At 42.5% G+C, this 19574-nt stretch overlaps 1 long non-coding RNA gene across 1 annotated transcript in view; it reads right to left on the bottom strand.

The window, feature by feature from the left end:
• Window positions 1–733: 733 nt before the first annotated feature.
• LOC149976654 (uncharacterized) overlaps window positions 734–19574 on the bottom strand; it is a 113922-nt gene continuing 95081 nt past the window's right edge. The window contains exon 3 of the long non-coding RNA XR_016487227.1: window positions 734–4452. This is a non-coding gene — a long non-coding RNA (uncharacterized LOC149976654). The remainder of the gene's footprint in view (window positions 4453–19574) is intronic.

Here is a 19574-nt window from a genome sequence, read left to right as displayed (position 1 = left end):
TATTGACTCAAGACATTTCAGCTTTTCATTTTTTTATAATTTGTAAATATTTCTAAAAACATAATTCCACTTTGCCATTATGGGGTATTGTACGCAAATCAGTGACACACAATCTCAATTTAATCAATTTAAAATTCAGGCTGTAACACAACAAAATGTGGAAAAAAGTCAAGGGGTGTGAATACTTTCTGAAGGCACTGTACATCAACCAGAAATGTATTTAAGCCAGTGTAGTGCAAAATTCCTTAGGTCCTCTCTCCTTCCAAATAACTTGTTAGTCATGCCGTAAAACGGGCGGTCTGTCTGGTTCTCAATGTAGCCAGCAAAGTGTTGGGTTTCACCAAGCATCCAATGGGGTAAACCATTTGATTTGGGGTATCTAAGGAATCTGGATGTCTGGCGCTGGAAACGTACATCGTCTTTAAGCAATTGTTTTCGTTCAATGGAAAATGCTTGCATCCACATTCCTGTTGACCAACAAGCCTAGCTTTTTTTCTCAAGTCTTTGGAAAGACTAGCCGTACCAAAATATTTCCAAACGTTTCTCACAGCTGCATTTGACAATTCCTCATGACTAGTTCACATGTTCATCCTGGGGAAAACAAGATGAGTAAAGGATGATGAGTATGAGCAAAAATATCTTAAAATGTGAGTATGTTTTGACCAACGGTATATCATCTGAACAATATAAATCAATTCTAAATAGTATAACAAATACAAAAAAGGCAAAAAAAAGTGTTTAATCAAATTTATTTACATAATTCAAAGTTGACAGAATAATACCTTATATTTTCAGACATAATGTATTTTTTGCTTCAGTGTTGTTCTCCTCTTTCTTTAACCAGGGGGAGTGGTCTCTTTAATGGCCGTATTAATGTAAAGCAGGTGGTAAAGAAGCCTTTGTTAATCACTTCATGATGAATTCTCCCACTTTACATGGTGTCTTTTTCACCAGTGGTTTGTTTACTCCTTGTGCATAGGCTGTGGAAACTTAAATAAAAAAGTGTATTTTACCATGAAATGAGTAGGCACGGATAAATGGCTAACTTTGGGGTTTTGTCCTGCCAATGCAGTCAGCCTATTGGGGGTCCACAGACTGGGCGGGTTTTGACCATATGTCATCATTCCGAGCCATGGTGTGGGCGTGTCACTGTGGCAACCACATCAGCTGTGGCCATTGTGTGCCGGAACTCAATGGCCCATATATTCATTGCAGGACTATTGCGGGCCCGCAACAGAAACAAATTGATACATACAAGTTCCAGCCCCATTTGGCTTGCATGACACATTTCCAAAGAACAAAAAAAGAACATTTTAGCCTGTTGGAAATCTTGAGAAAAGCTTGGTCGTCATGGAGATCGGGCAGCGAAGCCGACACGGCCCATTAAACTCCAATCAGATGTAAATTTGGGGCTGCCCCCGGCCTCACAGGCTGTGAGCCCCCTTCACACTGCAGACACAAATTAAACAGTTTGTTTGCCAATTCACATGTCATCTTAATGGCTTTTTATTCGTTTGCCCTTTGTTTAAATGAACAGAATTACAAACCGTCATTGATTTATAATTTTGGGCCACTTCAGCCTGCCTGTCTGTGATATAGGCTAAGCCTCTCACACTCGGCCGGCCTAGCTAGATACTTCCAGAAGATAGAGGACACTTTTAGGACGTTTTAGTGTTATTTAAAGGCAGACCTTCAATCTTATGATACGAACCTACATGCTCAATTATCAAGGGCTATGCATATATTTTCCTAAAACGCATTTTCCCATTTAGCCTACATCCAATATAAATCATATTTTTGGAAAATGTAATGATTATGGTAATGATTTTACAAGTGAGTATATTTAACAAGTGAGGTTAATAAAAGTATTATGACACACACACACACACACACACATACACACACACACACACACACACACACACACACACACACACACACACACACATACACACACACACACACAGCTTTGTAGAACAATGCTTTTAAAAATATCCATTAAAACCTTTTCTATCAATTCCTTAAGGGGTGTGTATCCTGTGTATATCAAATGACAGGCCTCAAGATGATTTAGTTAGAAGTATTTATTCTGTGCTAATGTTCGATGGAGCAGTTGCATTGCACACTTGTTTACTCCAGTGATGAGTCAGCTATAAATCTGATCTGTTTTTATTGTGTCTCTCTACTACAGATGAGTTGTCAGCTGGTTCTAAAGGGCTGGTCCAAATTCCATCCGTCATACTGTCGGATTGTATTACAGCAATGTCTTATGTTCTGTCCAGTTTCAAATATACTCTCCGGTTGCAAGTATAGAAAACTCAGGACTGGGGAGTGTGTGTGGATGTGGTGGGTGTTTCAATTTTTTATTTTTATGTATTCGATAAAACACATGTTTTTTCTTCTTGAAACTTGTCTGTGAAGCAGGAAGTAACTTGATGGAAAACAGGGATGTCATTGGGTGACGCTGCGTCCAGGCAGGAAGCAATGCGCCCTCGTGATTGGGCAGAGAAAATATTTTGCTTGACTCGATGGCTAGAGATTTGTTCAACCCCGGGCCAGGCTGTTTGTCTGCTTAGGGTCTCATGCACTGTCTGGTGTTATTGTAATTGTTAGGAGTGTTATGTTTCACACAGGCCTGGTCCGCTATGTTAACGCTGAGGCCAGTAAGGGTACAGAACACATCAGACCTGGGCCGTGTTCAATAGGGCTCACATAGGATATTTATTTTTAAATTTTTTGCAACAGAAAACTAAAATGTATGTTACTTATTGGACAAGTCCAGAAAGCCCCTGTTCCAGTCCATTTGCTGCCGTTTGGTGCCTAATGAACATGACCTTGATAATGATGTGTCCGCTCAACATCTAAAATGGTCACTGCCCCCCTGAAATTCTAACGTCCTAATATCTTTCCCAAATAACTTTTGGTCGTCATAGTTATCACAATAGTAATTATATGTAGTAGATATTCCAGCCTCAACATTTTCTAACATGCTACAATTGGTGGGTATATCTTTCCTCGCAAAGAAACAATTCATATCATATCTTGCATAACCCTAGGATCAGGACTAACAGTACAATTTTTTTATCTGCTCATTCACATTGTGAAAAACATGATTCATGTCGGTTTATGTGTCATGCAAAGTTTGTATGACCTTTATCATTGTTTGAATATTAGATTATAAGGTGTCTTTTGGGATGCACTCCAGTTCTATCAACTCAAAGGGAATTGATGTCAGTGCTTATGAATGGGACGGAATAAAGGAAATAGATGATGTGACAGTAATGAAACATGAGTCTGTGGCACTGTTGTTCTCTCTGTCTTCAGGAGGCTGTAGATGAAGCCTATTCCAGCTGTGGACTCATACAGTAAAACCATTATGTTGTGGACAGGCGGAGTGCAGCATGTCTTCCACTGGCGCCATCCCAAAACAAAGTAGGACCTGTCGTTACAAGGGGAGCCGCGCACACACACATGTGGTTAGACACACATATAAACTCACACACACCGCTCTATCTGTCATGGACTCGCCCCGGGGTGGCAGACTCATCAACAGTAGCAAAGCTGCTCATTTTCATACGGTATCGTTTCCACCGTTAGACAGTCCTCTCCTGTCTCGACTGGTGGCACGGCCCAGCAGTGCAACAGGTCTGCTAACAGTTTGTTGTAGCTAACCCTCCACCCATTCCAAAATAACCCTAATTTCCTATTATTGATGGAGTTTCTCTATTTTTGTAGTTCTCTCAAACTATTCTTATTCAAAAGGAAAAAACATGTATATTCATCCAAGATCCCAGCGGCATCAGGACCATAGGGGCAACCTTGGGCATGTGCTCCCTCAGATTTGTCCTGTAAAATATTTGTTGTTCTCTTTAAAAGTAAATTCAGGTGTAAAATGCTTAATTCTACAACTTCCGGGTGAGGGACCAAGCCCCCAGCTACCCTCACATACATGACGCCCCTGATTACAGCAGAATTAGTGGCAGCTTGAGCTATTTTATTTTTTATATAATATTTAAAACTTTGGATTGGTGTGAATCTCGTGTTCAAACAACCCTCTTAAAGACATCCTCAGACGATTAAAGTTGATTAGCTGAGAAAGAAGTGATGAGATTGAATGTGTAAACAGTACACCAACGTGGTTTTGTCTCTGCATTACTGTTTAAGGGAGGGTTAGGCATTCAGATAGAGGCAAAATAATGAGTGAAAATAGCCAAGATGGCTGAAAACAGGCTGTCTGGTATGCCTGGTGTTTCTACACAGACCGTCTTCTTGTCCACTGGTGGCTGTGGAGGATCCATTAAGTCCCTCATTCACTCCCTCCAGCTCTGACTGACAGGTCCCTGCAGCAAGTGTTTTCCTGCTCTCTAAAGAGCCTAACATCCTCGCCATCACCTCACAGTCCAATAGGCCAATCGCCCCATCTGGTTGCTCCACCAAGGTTACACGGGTGCCCTTAAGAAATAAGAGGGGGGAGAGAAAGAACGTTAAAGACGGAATAAAATTCTCTGCGGTCCATAGGCTCCAATTATTCAGAGCTTATCTATTCAGGTCCCCTGATCTCGAAATGAATAAAGTGCAGGCCGTATTACTGCCGGCTGGGTTCTCCTCTAAAGAGGCTGGAGGAGGATCAGCGGCCGTGGGTTACGGTGTCAATCCGGAGGTGACCCCCGGGGTTACAGTGGTGACCTAATGTAGTGACAGGGCTGACACATCCCCTCTTAGACCTCCTTCTAAAGACCCGGCTGGATAAATGGAGAGTGCAATCACATTAGGGAGTTTCCCCCCTTTCCCTCTTGCCCCTCTCGATTTGAAAGGCAAACTATAATCCTGAAGAAGTGCGTCTTGGCTGTTGACTTTAAAGTTAGCTTTAGAACCAGTGCTATGAAACTCAGAAGGCCCAAAAGTAAACCGGGTTAACCTGCCACTATTGCTGCTGTGGTCAGGAATGAGGGCCACATCCCCCAAAAACGTATAGGAGCACCTGAACAACAGATGGATGGACATGCAGACGTCCACATACGCATACACTTTCACCCAAACAACATTTCAAATGTAATACATTATTTTGGAGCAGTCTATCATCTTTCCATGGAGCTGTCATTGAGTTCTTGCAAGAAATCAAAATCCGGATGCTTTCTCGATACGTGAACGTCAACGAGTTAATCTACTCAAAACTGTGGATTAGATTCCAATACCATCCAGTCTACTGTATGGCCCCTCATAGGTCTTTCCACGGTTTACCTGAGAGCCGTGAGCCCTGGTTTACCAGAGGGCCGTGAGCCCTGGCCTAATCTATGGGTCAGATCTTCTCCTAATGTTGCTCCAGTCAGCCCAGCACACACTGACAGACACAAGGAGCTCAGCCTCCCACGAGTCCAGCGCCTCGTCTCACTGGGCACTGGGCCAGGCTCTGGAGAACAAGGGCACCGCTGAGACCGAATGGGAGTCTGGGGCACCATACACAGTCCGTTCCCCGAGAGTCGCAACTCTCAGATCTTTCAACAACTGCTGCAGAGGCCTTGCGAAAATGGTCAGGAGATTCTCATGCCACCGCACAATGCCTAAACAAGCGGGTATGTCTAATTAAATTAAGTCCACGAGACTGTGCCAAGTGGGCGCTGGTCCCGTGTGACAGGGATAAAAAGGCTGGGGGAGTAGGGAGGGGAGGAGGGTGCCCAACTAATTAAACTCTTTTTACTTCAGTCTGCACCCACCTCTTTGCTTTCATGTGCCACCGAAGACCAAAGCAACGGTAATTTAGGCCTTACTCCAATGGAAATATTTCACATTCCTAGACTACTATCCAAATGGGCTTGAAGAGGGACACTGAGCGATGGGGCATTAGAAGTGGAGTGTCCTCAGGATTCCCCACTGATCACTACACTCTGTAGTGTCTCCAAATCTGCACACTAAACCCTTTAACTATAGGTACATTGTCATAAAGGAGGTGTGAAGGCTTTGAACTAAAAATACCAGACTAATCATGTGACATGACAAACACCTAGAAATAGATACACTGTTTTACTAGTTTTAGACTGAAGTCACTTAAAGAAATGCAATTATATAAATGCAAGTTAGTTTGGACATGTCATCCTAATAATTTGTATTTTTATCATGATTCATCTTATTTGTCTTTTTTAAATTATTTTAAATCTCAGTCACAACCTGGCAGTTGCAATAGATGCATAACTTTCCTCCATGTTTTTTTACAATGATGATCGACAGATTTTTTTCCCTGTCGTTTTCACTAGTCATTCTTTCTCAGAATTGCAACTTGAACATTGTCTGGCATGTTTTTGAATAAAAGTGTCTTATTTTTTATACAACACTTTCTTTAGTAACCTAAGGACTGTATAACACATACATTTGATCAATGTGGTAGCCCTTTAAATCTTGTGGAAATAAATGATTTTTAATCAAAGAAAATAATGAAGTGGTCAATAGAAAGAAGTGAACAACAAAAATGTATAATACAAGTAGATGTAACTGTGAACTCTGAAGAGTTGGCTCTATGCACTCATCAAATGTTTAAAGGGACAAAGGGGTTGCTAAAGAGTGCAACAGCCATGAATGACAGGGAGTTAGACATTGTTTAAGAAAAAAAAAACCCTGCCTTGTGTTTTCACTACTTTTGACTTCAGTTGGCAAACATCTCAGACCTGAGAAGCTTTTCGTTTCGCTGAAACTCTCCCAAAGGACTCCCGCTGCTTCTCTGGAACCCACGTCCCCATCTCGCACAAAAAAACCCCTCTTAAACGTTTGACTTTCTCACAGAAAGAGCTTGCTAAATGGTATTTCTGTAATGGACTCCTGCTAGGGTTCATATGCGTTGTATACCCACATTGCACAAAGTTGTGTCAACACCATTACCATGAGAATACCCTTAAAGAAAGGACCACGCCGTTTTTTTTTTAAATAAGAATTCTGAAACTATAGAATTCATTGTTTTGCCGAGGAAAAAAAGATGAAATCAAAGACGTCGATGGTCATTTTTTTTCCGTCGGAAAAGTGCGGCTGAATGAATGTCTTATTTACATTCCAAAGGGAAGGTTTTTTAAAGGATGGGAAAACCGGGGCCTCTATTATGGTGGGTGCTGGTAGCTGAGGCTGCAGCCTCCCTGCCAGGCAGCGGTTAACAAGACTCTGGCTGAATTAGAGAACGGCAATGAGTTTTTAATTGGTGACACATTATATTTATCAAGCTGACAGCAGAGTCCTGTGCCACGGCCTTTCTTGTTTTGTCCGTGGGCGCACATTACTTCCCCCTAGGTGCCCCTGCATGATACCCCCCATCCGGCAGGGTCCCTCACGTGTGAAGAGCGAAGAAAAACATAATAGTCGAGCGTCAAGCTGAATGATAACATTGAATTATTCATTAGGGGTCTTTAAAGTGTTGGATAAATCATCCTGCCCCCCTGCTTCACCCATTTTAACAAAAGCTTCTCTTTTGTCACGAACCCAATCGCCGCAAGACGGTTTAAACCTTCGCATAAAAGCGAATCCTTTTCAGGCCTATTTATCCATCGTGAAAGAAGCTCTGCTGCAAGGACGGAAAAGTTATTAACTAGTGTTTAATATTTGTATGGGAGTGTTTGGTCACCCTCTCCTGATGTTTTTTTACTGTGTGGCATTCCGATACAGAGAGGAGCCTAAAGTCATAGCCTAAACACTTCATAATGACACTCAATAAGTGTCATTGAAAAGTGAAAGTGACCATATGTCACCATGAATATATTTGAATTTTAATACACTGGCATTGTGAAAGTTAAATGTACTTAAGCATATCATGAATAATGTGGCATGGTTGTTATCAACTGCGGTCATACACTGGCTATGGAGTGAAATTATAGACCTTCTGTACAAATGTGAACACATCTTTCAACAGAATCTCTGTTGAAGTGGTAGACATCCTTTCCCTTACTCTTTACCCTGTCCTTATAATTGTGATTATGTAGCTAGATACATTTTGTTATATACTTTTCCAACAATTGATGGATGGGAAATTATTCTGTCATTATACAGAATAAAAATAAAGGTGCCCTGGAACAGAATACTCTCACATTCACATACACACCAAGTACTCTGGACCATAATACTTTGATAAAACTTCTCCATACTAACTTTGGAGCAACACTGGTCCAACTTTTCTTCACTGTGCATTTCTAGGGACTTAAATAGCGTATTTTTTTGTACACTTTTTAATTTTAAACATTACTTGTGTTTGAGGAGCAACCAAAATGCAACAGATTTGGAGAAATCCTTTGTTGACTTCGAGGCTCTACCAGAGGGTAGGCTAAGGGTAGGGGCCAAGGGCCCAGCTCCACTCTTTAGATTGAGGGAGAAAGAAAGGGAGCGGGGGTGAAGGAGGCCTAATGAAATATTTAAGATTTGGGCTAAAAAGGAGCCCTGAAAAAGTTTGCAACAAAAGGGTCTGTTGAGGGGCCCCATTTTGCCGGGGCCTGGTGGAAGCAGGGGCCGAGCTGCTACAGATGTGAAGAGGGCCCATATTGAGCGGAGCTGTGTAGGCTCTGCACACAGCTGTGTCACCGCACTCCCGCCCCAGCCACCAGACCCTGGCCTTTGTGGGCCATTGTGAGGGCCACAGAGCACCGATTTTACACCGAGCTGATTGCACAGCAACCGCTTTGTGTCGCCAACAAGGAGGGACCCGCCCAGCCCTGACCGCGTTCTTTCTTTTTCCACACGGACACACACACTCTCTCTCATATACACTCACTCACACACACACACACACACACACCACTTTTTCAATACAATTTTTTGAGTTTTCTTTCCTCTATATGGATGAAAAGATGATGAATTCTCTCTCTTTGGGATTATATGAACTGTCGTGGGGCCAGGAGTGAGTAACCCTAACCCCGAGGTCTGTCTCTTCTTCTAAGATCTGCCTATTTAGCGCTTAACTGCTTTTGATTCATGTGGGGCCCATTCTGTGCAGCATATGCCAGTTTCAGGGTCCAGAAGGGCAGCACATTTCTTTAATGTTTTTGAGTAATGATGTCACAAGGTCATAGGGAACGTTAGCCACATAATAAAAGGAAGGAGATAGCTGTACATCTGCTTTTCAGTCAATGTGTTTAAGTTCTTCAGGTTGTTTTTGAAGACTTTAGTTAAATTCTGTGATGAGAGGCTTTACCAATATGCCAATGATCAACAGTATATTAATAAGACTACCCATTTCTCATTTTTGTTACTGTTTTACATTGACTTTTAATATTGTAGTGAACAGATAGTATTTTTTTGACTTATCAAAGAACTACAATTAGTATGAACGCCACTACATTTGTATATTATCCACTAGACCTTCAATCAGTAGCAATGAATTACACAATGCCTCTTTTTGCATTTTAAGATGGATATAGATAGATCATAACATGATAGTAGATCCATATTTTTTAAAATAAATTGTAAATAATTTCTTTGAGAGGGACAATGCTTTATCTTCAACATCTCAATACTGAGATGTGATACGCTGCTGCTACTCTCTGTTGTTATCTATGCATAGTCACTTTAATAACTCTACCCACATGTACACATTACCTCAATTACCTCGACTAACCGGTGCCTCCGCACATTGACTCTGTACCGGTACCCCCTGTATGTAGCCTCGCTATTGTTATTTTACTGCTGCTCTTTAATTATTTGTTACTTTAATTTCTTTGGGTATTTTTTCTTAAACTGCATTGTTGGTTAAGGGCTTGTAAGTAAGCATTTCACTGTATGGTCTACACGTGTTCTATTCGGCATTTCACTGTATGGTCTACACGTGTTCTATTCGGCAATTCACTGTATGGTCTACACGTGTTCTATTCGGCATTTCACTGTATGGTCTACACGTGTTCTATTCGACGTTTCACTGTATGGTCTACACGTGTTCTATTCGGCATTTCACTGTATGGTCTACACGTGTTCTATTCGGCATTTCACTGTATGGTCTACACGTGTTCTATTCAGCATTTCACTGTATGGTCTACACGTGTTCTATTCTGCGTTTCACTGTATGGTCTACACGTGTTCTACTCGGCGCATGTGACAAATACAATTTGATTTGAACATCTCAATACTGAGGTTCGACTCTGAAACTCATTCCCACATTTTCTCTAAATCCCTCTTGTATAATGTAGACTCAAAAAACACCCCCAAAAAAGACAAAAAGCATCTAATGATGAATTAAGCTGGTTTGCACCACATCCTTCTTCCATAGGTCTGGGCCAGCCAATGGCCTGATCGTGCGTCCCCATTCTCCACCCTTCTCCCAATGTTTGCACTTACACACCCAATTTAACTAAGGTGGGAACTCCCTCCGGCCAACACTTACACCAATGCTTTTTATTCTACCAGGTAAGTTGACTGAGAACACATTCTTTTTTTACAGCAACAACCTGGGGAATAGATACAGGGGGTGAATGAGCCAACTGGAAGCTGGGGATGATTAGGTGGCTATTGTGAATTTAGCCAGGACACTGGGGTTACGATATGTTCCATGGGATCTTTAGTAACCAGAGATACTCAGGACACCCGTATAACATCCCATCCAGAAGACAGCAACCTACACAAGGCAATGTTCCGAATCACTGCCCTGGGAGATTGGGATATTTAGACCAGAGGAAATAGTGCCTCCTAATGGCCCACCAACACCACTTCTAACAGCATCTGGTCTCCCATCCAGGGACCAGCACCAATCCTGCTTCAGAGGCAAGCCAACAGTGGGACGCAAGGTGGTATGCTGCTGGCTTTTAATGAAAGCAATGATGTGGAGCTCTTTGGGAGAATCGGGAGATGTGTGGAGAATCGGGACGCCAGTTCACCCAAATGAGAGCAGCCTAAAGGTGCTGGCACCAGGGCCCCTCACCCCTAAATCCCTGTGTCAGATCCACTGTGTTGGGAATTCAGGTCTCAGCATAGCAGCTTAACACAGGCCTTAACGCATGCCTCACTCCTTCCATGCTCCCTTATCTGCTCTCTTTGGTTAATGTGAGGAACAGGATGCCCTGGCCCCACCACATTCCTGTTATGTGGCAGCGTTGGGTGACAATACAATATAACTCCAACCCCCCATGCTCAATTTACTAACAAATGGATTTCACTTCTAACCTGCTCAAGCAGTGTTGGTCCTCTTATAAGCCATTATATCAAAAGTGAATTGTATTTCTCCATTTGTCAGTACAGAACAGACTGGATATGAAACAAATAACTTTTGATTGGACTGTAGATAAAGTAAATCACTTGCACAATGACCCTAAATTCAGTTATTTCAGCTATTCAAATATGTAATTGGAGATGTACTGCAGTCTAGGTATTTCATAAATAACAAGAGAAGCGATGACATCACAAGCACTGGAAAATCTCAAGTTAATGATTATCCTCTTTGGTGTCTGCCTGCTTGTCCTCCTAGAAAATGAACAGTAGTAGCACAACATTGGCTGTGGGAGCTCCTTCCTACACTGTATGATTCCACTCCACCACGATGGCTAATATCCCCTAATAGAGCTAAGTCTGTGAGAGCGGATCAGGCAGGAGCGGCTTGATACAAACCAGACGCCCTAACTAACCTGCGGCTCGAACAGCCCTAGCCTCACTTCTCTGCGGTTTGTTACCCCTTCCACCATAAAGACCTGTCACGTTTAATGGTCTGTCGGCTGAGTGCGCCGCTGTAGCCCCTCTCCAAAAGAAAGGCCAGGAAAGAAAGGCTCATAGACCGCTAATGCAGCTTAATATTCTTTAAAAAGGGTTCGGGGGGACAATTAAGGGAGTGTTTCCCAGGGCTGAGGGCCCTCCCCCTTCCCCCACCCCTCCCCCTCAGTGGTGCCTGCCCGCCTGCACAACAGCTCTGCTGCTTGATGGGGTTTGAAAGCATCTTATTGATGGGGGTCAGAGATTAGAGGCAGTGGTGTGGGTGGAGGGAAAGGGGGAGCCATGTGTGGCCAAACAGGGAACGAATGCATGCACGCACAAGGACGCATACACACACTATCACTGCCCATACTACAAGCTCTTGCATTTGTCTGCTGGTAAATGGTGTTTAACTAAACTTCTCCAATGAGTGAGAGTTGCACATGCTCTCTCTCTCTCTCTCTCTCTCTCTCTCTGTCTCTCTCTATCTCTCTCGCTCTCTCTCTCTGAAACGTATTGACTGTACTTACACTTTAATTCACTTTGTTTCACTGCCTTACCTTGCCTTGTGTACACATTTTTGAAGAGTTCTTAATTTCTCAGTAATGCTGTTTAAAGTATAAATGTATTTTATCATGCAAATCAGCATGATAAAATTGTCAAATCAAATTCCTGTGAGGATTCTTATTTTTTCTCTGAATCAGTCATGGCAGAAGCAAACTTCAGTTTGTTTGCTTCCAATTTGAACGAGCTACATCCCTAGGCACTATCCCCATTAGCTGACGCCTTAGCTACCACTCGTCTTCCTGGGGTGCCATGTCTTGTGTATTTGATTATAGTCCCTAAAACAAGTCTAGAACGGGCAATCATTTTACCTGTGTCAACCTTAGAAACAACAAAAGCAGGTTTGTTCCCATCATGCAATATTTCCACTGCCACCCTCCTCCCATAAACGTCTCCTGGAGTGATCACTGATACTTCTGGGCTGTCAGCCTGTCTCTGTCTGTCTGCACATATGCAGTCTGTCATCTGTGTGGAGGCCTCGCGGACTGCTCTGCTGGCATGCACAAGACACGTGTGATTGTGAGGTCATAACCCTTAGCAGCAGACACGATGGGGGGTGAGTGTCATTGCATCCTGCAGCCCAGAGAAAATGTATATCCCAATGATGGTGTACTTGTATGCCTAATGCTGCGTAATACAGTTGAAATCATCTTAGTGATCAGAGACACCATACATAATTTTGCAACATTCACTGTAAATGTTGTCCGAATGGTACTGCAGTGTCCCACTTTTACTTAAAGGAGAAATGTTCTCTTAGAAAAGGTGTGTGTTCAGTATGCCTCTTCAGGAGGAGGTGTGAAAAAGGGATTCTATGATCATCCACACGTCCTCTAATATTTAAAAACATGAGGAAATGAAATCTCAGTTATGAACATGCCGTCAATAGAAACAGAGGCAAACTTGTTATGTCTCGGACACTCTAGCGTGCTTCATGTAGCTTGATAAAAACCTTCTCGTGACGCAGTATTACAGATGCTCTAGTATGCTATGGGAGAGTCCACATCCAGCTGCATTTGACCATGCAGCCTGCAGCAATTAGAGGGAACGTTTCGGGTCAAGGAGAGAGCAACGTTTTGTTTGCCTCCATCTCATGATTGAATAGCATGCATGGAAGCATAAAAGAAAGGAAACCAATTAAGTACAGAGCGTTTTGATATTTTTTTGTCTGTCTCGGTTGTAATTAGGACCAGGCTGAAAAATGTCCTCTGGAGTACCTATTGGGTTGTTTTGTTGTCAGGCCTATATCATTAGGCCAAAATGATCCACCCAGGTGCTTCAATGGCTGAATATCCTAAGGGATGATTTAAAGAAAAACAGCGGTACTACTGTGGGATTTTGTGCTTTGTGACAGGCCTATACGATGTTGGTTAATACTGAACCATGAGTGGACCCCTCAAATTTCCATCTGTCAATCAAACTATGCTTAACAATGATGGAATGGTTTTACTTTGAAGGGATCAAACCCAAAAATACTTTAACTGTGATGTACATTTGCGTGATTCTTTTCCATATTGCTTGCGGTCCTTTAAAAAGCTCTCCCAAAGAAACATAATGGTGTTTGTTCCTCGATCAATTCAAAGGCACTTCAGAACTTCCGTCGACCTTTGATGCTGTAGAAGAAGGAAGTGAATCACACCCACAGCCTTTAATGTCCTGTCGATCGTATACACAAGCCAGTCATTCTGAATCAACTGTTTTGTCTACGTTGAACACAGAAGTACTCTGTTAAACTGACCGAGTCGTTGTCTTTTGATGCCACACTGTTCATCTTTAATAGAAATAGGCCGACTGCATGCGCAATACAGTATGGAACCCTATTCTTCCTTGAAAGCAAATAGTGGATGATATTATGATTTTTAGCAGTATTTCAGATACAGTTGAAGTCAGAAGTTTACATACACCTTAGCCAAATACATTTAAACTCAGTTCTTCACAATTCCTGACATTTAATCCTTGTAAAAATTCCCTGTCTTAGGTCAGTTAGGATCACCACTTTATTTTAAGAATGTGAAATGTCAGAATAATAGCAGAGAGAATGATTCATTTCAGCTTTTATTTATTTCGTGACGCAGTATTACAGATGCTCTAGTATGCTATGGGAGAGTTCCCAGTGGGTCAGACGTTTACATACACTCAATTAGTATTTGATTGATATTGCCTTAAAATTGTTTAACTTGGGTCAAACGTTTTGGGTAGCCTTCCACAAGCTTCCCACAATAAGTTGGGTGAATTTTTGCCCATTCCTCCTGACAGAGCTGGTGTAACTGAGTAAGGTTTGTAGGGTTCCTTGCTCACACACATTTTTTCAGTTCTGGGCACAAATGTTCTATAGGATTGAGGTCAGGGCTTTGTGATGGCCACTCCAATACCTTGACTTTGTTGTCCTAAAGCCATTTTGCCACAACTTTGGAAGTATGCTTGGGGTCATTGTCCATTTGGAAGACCCATTTGCGACCAAGCTTTAACTGATGTCTGATGACTGATGTCTTGAGATGTTGCTTCAATATATCCAGGTCATTTCCTGCCTCATGATGCCATCTATTTTGTGAAGTGCACCAGTCCCTCATGCAGCAAAGCATCCCTACAACACGATGCTGCCACCCCCGTGCTTCCCGGTTGGGATGGTGTTCTGCGGCTTGCAAGCCTCCCCATTTTTCTTCCAAACATAAGGATGGTCATTATGGCCAAACAGTTCCATTTTTAATTAATCAGACCAGAGGACATTTCTCCAAAAGTATGATTGTCACGTTCTGACCTTAGTTCCTTTGTTATGTCTTTGTTTTAGTATGGTCAGGGCGTGGTTTGGGGTGGGTAGTTTATGTTCTTTTTTCTATGTTGTGTTTATGTGTTTGGCCTGGTATGGTTCTCAATCAGAGGCAGGTGTCGTTCGTTGTCTCTGATTGAGAATCATACTTAGGTAACCTTTTCCGACCTGTGTTTTGTGGGTGATTATTTTCTGTTTTAGTGTTTTACGCACCTTACAGGACTGTTTCGGTTTCATTTATTTTCACGTTGTTATTTTGTATTTTCAGTCAAATAAATCATCATGAACACATACCACGCTGCGCATTGGTCCGACATTTCATACTCCTCGTCAGAGGAGGACGAAGAATTCCGTTACAACGATCTTTGTCCCCATGTGCAGTTGCAAACCGTAGTCTGGCATTTTTATGGCAGTTTTGGAGCAGTGGTTTCTTCGTTGCTGAGTGGTCTTTCAGGTTATGTCGATATCGGACTCATTTTACTGTGGATATAGATACTTTTGTACCTGTTTCCTCCAGCATCTTCACAAGGTCCTTTGCTGTTGTTCTGGGATTGATTTTCACTTTTCGCACCAAAGTACATTCATCTCTAGGAGACAGAACGCGTCTCCTTCCTGAGCAGTATGACGGCTGCGTGGTCCCATAGTGTTTATACTTGCGTACTATTGTTTGTACAGATGAACGTGGTACCATCAGGCATTTGGAAATTGCTCCCAAGGATGAACCAGACTTGTGGAGGACTACAATTTATTTTCTGAGGTCTTGGCTGATTTCTTTTGATTTTCACATGACATCAAGCAAAGAGCCACTGAGTTTGAAGGTAGGACTTGAAATACACCCACAGGTACACCTCCAAATGACTCAAATGATGTCAATTAGCCGATCAGAAGCTTCTAAAGCCATGACATCATTTCATGGAATTTTCCAAGCTGTTTAAAGGCACAGTCAACTTAGTGTATGTAAAATGCTGACCCACTGGAATTGTGATACAGTGAATTATAAGTGAAATAATCTGTCTGTAAACAATTGTTGGAAACATTACTTGTATCATGCACTAAGTAGATGTCCTAACCGACTTACCAAAACTAAAGTTTGTTAAAATACAGTCAATCAACAAAACAGTGGTCATTTCATTGGTGGACAGTGATGTCAAGTAATGACAGTGATGTCATTACTTGTTGCCTTCAAATCGGTTTCTTTCGGTCAATACGTCCGCGAAATGTGTTACAAATAAACCAGTTGATTGAAATGAAACCAAACATGACTGGAAAAGTCACGTTTTGTGTGGGTATTTACCCTCGAATGTGTCGTCGAAAATGGAATGAGATGGAATTCATGACACAAGCGGTTTCGTGTTAGGCTATAAAAACGGATTTTATCAAACAAAAGATCATTAATTGTGCAACAATGAGCATTGGGATTGCAAACAGACGAAGATCGTCAAAGGTAAACTATTTATTTTAATGCAGTTTGTGATTTTGTTATTCTGTGCTAGTTGAAATATTTTTTTTGTTATGGGGCTCTATCCTCAGATAATCGCAATGTATTCTTTCCCAGTAAATCCTTTTTTAAATCTGACAACGCAGATGGTTTAGCAAGATTCTAGGCTTTCGAAACATGTGAGACACTTGTATTTTCATGAATGTTTAATAGGACTATTTATGTAGCGATCACCGTATGTTGTGGAATTTCAGCCCTCTAACGGGTTCGGTGCGCAGAGAGGTTAAGCATGTTCCAGTTTAGGTCGCCTAGCAGCACGAGCTCTGAAGATAGATGGTGGGCAATCAGTTCACATATGGTGTCCAGAGCACAGCTGGGGGCAGAGGGTCGTCTATAGCAGGCGGCAACAGTGAGAGACTTGTTTTTAGAGAGGTGGATTTCTTAAAAGTTCAAATTGAACTATGTTGAACATAATAAACGGCTCTCTATCTACCGGATGTGTACCAAACTCACTAAAAGTGGCAGTAATAAAGCCTCTCTTGAAAAAGCCAAACCTTGACCCAGAAAATATACAAAAACTATCGGCATATATCAAATCTTCCATTCCTCTACACAGCAACTCACTGCTTTCCTGAAGACAAACAATGTATACGAAATGCTTCAGTCTGGTTTTAGACCCCATCATAGCACTGAGATTGCACTTGTGAAGGTGGTAAATTACCTTTTAATGGCATCAGACCGAGGCTCTGCATCTGTCCTCGTGATCCTAGACCTCAGAGCTGCTATTGATACCATCGTTCACCACATTCTTTTGGAGAGATTTGAAACCCAAATTGGTCTACACGGACAAGTTCTGGCCTGGTTAAGATCTTATCAGTTGGAAATATATCAGTTTGTCTCTGTGAATGGTTTGTCCTCTGACAAATCAACTGTAAATTTCGGTGTTCCTCAAGGTTCGGTTTTAGGACCACTATTGTTTTCACTATATATTTTACCCCTTGGGGATGTCATTCGAAAATATGATGTTCACTTTCCCTGCTATGCTGTACATTTCAATGAAACATGGTGAAGCCCCAAAATTGCCCTCGCTAGAAGCCTGTGTTTCTGACATAAGGAAGTGGATGGCTGCAAACGTTCTACTTTTAACTGGGACAAAACAGAGATGCTTGTTCTAGGTCCCAAGAAACAAAGAGATCTTCTGTTGAATCTGACAATTAATCTTGATGGTTGTACAGTCGTCTCAAAAAAAACTGTGAAGGACCTCGGCGTTACTCTGGACCCTGATTTCTCTTTTGACGAACATATCAAGACTGTTTCAAGGACAGAATTTTTCCATCTACGTAACATTGCAAAAATCTGAAACTTTCGGTCAAAAAATGATGCAGAAAAATGTATCCATGCTTTTGTTACTTCTAGGTTAGACTACTGCAATGCTCTACTTTACGGCTACCTGGATAAAGCACTAAATAAACTTCAGTTAGTGCTAAATACGGCTGCTAGAATCCTGACTAGAACCCCAAAATTTGGTCATATTACTCCAGTGCTAGCCTCCCTACACTGGCTTCCTTTTAAGGCAAGGGCTGATTTCAAGGTTTTACTGATAACCTACAGAGCATTACATGGGGTGCGTCACTTCAGTGGGTTGAGTCACTGACGTGATCTTCCTGTCTGGGTTGGCGCCCCCGTTGGGTTGTGACGTGGCGGAGATCTTTGTGGGCTACACTCGGCCTTGTCTCAGGATGGGAAGTTGGTGGTTGAAGATATCCCTCCAGTGGTGTGAGGGCTGTGCTTTGGCAAAGTGGGTGGGGTTATATCCTGCCTGTTTGGCCCTGTCCGGGGGTATCATCGGATGGGGCCACAGTGTCTCCTGACCCCTCCTGTCTCAGCCTCCAGTATTTATGCTGCAGTAGTTTGTGTGTCGGGGGGCTAGGGTCAGTCTGTTATATCTGGAGTACTTCTCCTGTCTTATCCGGTGTCCTGTGTGAACTTAAGTATGCTCTCTCTAATTCTTTCTTTCTCTCTCTCGGAGGACCAGAGCCCTAGGACCATGCCTCAGGACTACCTGGCATGGTGACTCCTTGCTGTCCCCAGTCCACCTGGCCGTGCTGCTGCTCCAGTTTCAACTGTTCTGCCAGCGGTTATGGAACCCTGACCTGTTCACCGGATGTGCTACCTGTCCCAGATCTGCTGTTTTCAACCCTCTAGAGACAGCAGGAGCGGTAGAGATACTCTTAATGATCGGCTATGAAAAGCCAACTGACATTTACTCCTGAGGTGCTGACTTGCTGCACCCTCGACAACTACTATGATTATTATTATTTGACCATGCTGGTCATTTATGAACATTTGAACATCTTGGCCATGTTCTGTTAAAATCTCCACCCGGCACAGCCAGAAGAGGACTGGCGCCCCCTCATAGCCTGGTTCCTCTCCAGGTCTCTTCTTAGGTTTTGGCCTTCCTAGGGAGTTTTTCCTAGCCACCGTGCTTCTACACAAGCATTGCTTGCTGTTTGGGGTTTTAGGCTGGGTTTCTGTACAGCACTTTGAGATGTCAGCTGTTGTAAGAAGGGCTATATAAATAAATTTGATTTGATTTGGAGTGGTTGAAAACTGAGTTTTAATGACTCCAACCTAAGTGTATGTAAATGTCCGACTTCAACTGTAGCTATGTATGGGTCCCAAATGGCAATAGCTATGGGAGGCACCCTATAACATTTCAGCTGTGTCACGGATCCCCCCGGTTCTGCTGCTCATTCAGTTCACCAGCTCTGGAGGTCTACGTCACCGTCCTTCTCGGCGTCACTGAACTGGATTCACTACACAACCCCAGACTGTCTTGTCTCATTACGCACACCTGGTTCCCATTCCCCCTGTTTAGTATGTGTATTTAAATGTGCCCTCTGTTCCCCATTGTCCTTGTCGGTTATTGTTACCATGTCCATTGGTCCTATGAGTACCTGTGCTTTGGTTTCAGCTTCCATGATACATGTTATTGTGCACTTGTTTTACAGGTCTTGTCCCGTGTATTATTTAGATGTTTACACCTCGCTCTTTTGTTTGGATGGAGAAAATAAAAGGCCCTATTACGTATTCCTGCACCCGTCTCCAGTCATTAGACATCGTGACAAGCTGGGCCCATAACAAAAAAGATTAAGTAAATGTGCTTAGAATGAA

This window comes from Oncorhynchus mykiss, chromosome 16 (assembly GCF_057628025.1).
Source record: "Oncorhynchus mykiss isolate SJ-2025 chromosome 16, ASM5762802v1, whole genome shotgun sequence".
Lineage (NCBI taxonomy): Eukaryota > Metazoa > Chordata > Actinopteri > Salmoniformes > Salmonidae > Oncorhynchus > Oncorhynchus mykiss.
The sequence above is the reverse complement of the archived record's forward strand: the minus strand, read 5'-3'. Positions and strand labels throughout refer to the sequence as shown.